Source organism: Heterodontus francisci, chromosome 28 (assembly GCF_036365525.1).
Source record: "Heterodontus francisci isolate sHetFra1 chromosome 28, sHetFra1.hap1, whole genome shotgun sequence".
Taxonomy (NCBI): Eukaryota; Metazoa; Chordata; class Chondrichthyes; order Heterodontiformes; family Heterodontidae; genus Heterodontus; species Heterodontus francisci.
Window position 1 is genome coordinate 66,565,539 of NC_090398.1, and position 2,297 is coordinate 66,567,835.

Genomic DNA, 2,297 nt, shown 5'->3' on the forward strand with positions numbered 1-2,297 from the left:
GAACACACTCTCCTCACTTATACTGTTCACCTGGTGACGTGTCCCGTGTGCATTAAACAATCAGGGTAACACACTCTCCTCACTTATACTGTTCACCTGGTAACATGTCCCGTGCGTGTTAATCAATCAGGGGAACACACTCTCCTCACTTTTCCTGTTCACCTGGTGACATGTCCTGTGTGTATTAAACAATCAGGGGAACACACTCTCCTCACTTATAGTGTTCACCTGGCGACATGTCCCGTGTGTATAAAACAATCAGGGGAACACACTCTCCTCACTTATAAAGTTCACCTGGTGACGTGACCCGTGTGCATTAAACAATCAGGGGAACACACTCTCCTCACTTATACTGTTCACCTGGTAACATGTCCCGTGTGTATTAAACCATCAGGGGAACACTCTCTCCTCACTTATACTGTTCACCTGGTAACATGTCCCGTGTGTATTAAACAATCAGGGGAACACACTCTCTTCGCTTATACTGTTCACCTGGTAACATGTCCCGTGTATATTAAACCATCAGGGGAACACAATATCCTCACTTACACTGTTCATCTGGTAACATGTCCCGTGTATATTAAACCATCAGGGAAACACACTCTCCTCACTTATACTGTTCACCTGGTAACATGTCCTGTGTATATTAAACCATCAGGGGAACACACTCTCCTCACCTATACTGTTCACCTGGTGACATGTCCCGTGTTTATTAAACAATAAGGGGAACACACTCTCCTCACTTATAGAGTTCACCTGGTAACATGTCCCGTGTGTATTAAACAATCAGGGGAACACACTCTCCTCACTTATACTGTTCATCTGGTAACATGTCCCGTGCTTAATAAACAATCAGGGGAACACACTCTCCTCATTTATACTGTTCATCTGGTAACATGTCCCGTGCTTATTAAACAATCAGGTAAACACACTCTTCTCACTTATACTGTTCACCTGGTGACATGTCCCGTGTGTATTAAACAATCAGGGGAACACACTCTCCTCACTTATACTGTTCACCTGGTAACATGTCCCGTGCGTATTATACAATCAGGGGAACACACTCTCCTCACTTATACTGTTCACCTGGTAACATGTAACGTGCGTATTAAACAATCAAAAAAACACACTCTTCTCACTTATTCTGTTCACCTATTAACATGTCCCGTGTGTATAAAACAATCAGGGGAACACACTCTCCTCACTTATAAAGTTCACCTGGTGACGTGACCCGTGTGCATTAAACAATCAGGGGAACACACTCTCCTCACTTATACTGTTCACCTGGTAACATGTCCCGTGTGTATTAAACTATCAGGCAAACACACTCTCTTCACTTATACTGTTCACCTGGTAACATGTCCCGTGTATATTAAATCATCAGGGGAACACAATCTCCTCACTTATACTGTTCATCTGGTAACATGTCCCGTGTATATTAAACCATCAGGGGAACACACTCTCCTCACTTATACCGTTCAGCTGGTAATATGTCCTGTGTATATTAAACCATCAGGGGAACACACTCTCCTCACTTATACTGTTCACCTGGTGACATGTCCCGTGTTTATTAAACAATAAGGGGAACACAATCTCCTCACTTATACTGTTCATCTGGTAACATGTCCCGTGCATATTAAACCATCAGGGGAACACAGTCTCCTCACTTACACTGTTCACCTGGTGACATGTCCTGTGTGCATAAAACAATCAGGGGAACACATTCTCCTCACTTATTCTGTTCAACTGGTGACATGTCCCGTGTGCATTAAACAGTCAGGGGAACACACTCTCCTCACTTATTTTGTTCACCTGGTGACATGTCCCGTGTGCATTAAACAATTAGGGGAACACACTCTCTTCACTTTTACTGTTCACCTGGTGACATGTCCCGTGTTTATTAAACAATAAGGGGAACACATTCTCCTCACTTATAGAGTTCACCTGGTGACGTGACCCGTGGGCATTAAACAATCAGGGGAACACACTCTCCTCACTTATACTGTTCACCTGGTAACATGTCCCGTTTGTATAAAACATTCAGGGGAACACACTCTCCTCACTTATACTGTTCACCTGGTATCATGTCCCGTGTGCATTAAACCATCAGGGGAACACACTCTCCTCACTTATGCTGTTCACCTGGGAACATGTGCCGTGTGTGTTAAACAATCAGGGGAACACACTCTCCTCACTTATACTGTTCACCTGGTAACATGTCCCGTGCGCATTAAACAATCAGGGGAACGCACTCTCCTCACTGATACTGTTCACCTGGTAACATGTCCCGTGCGTAT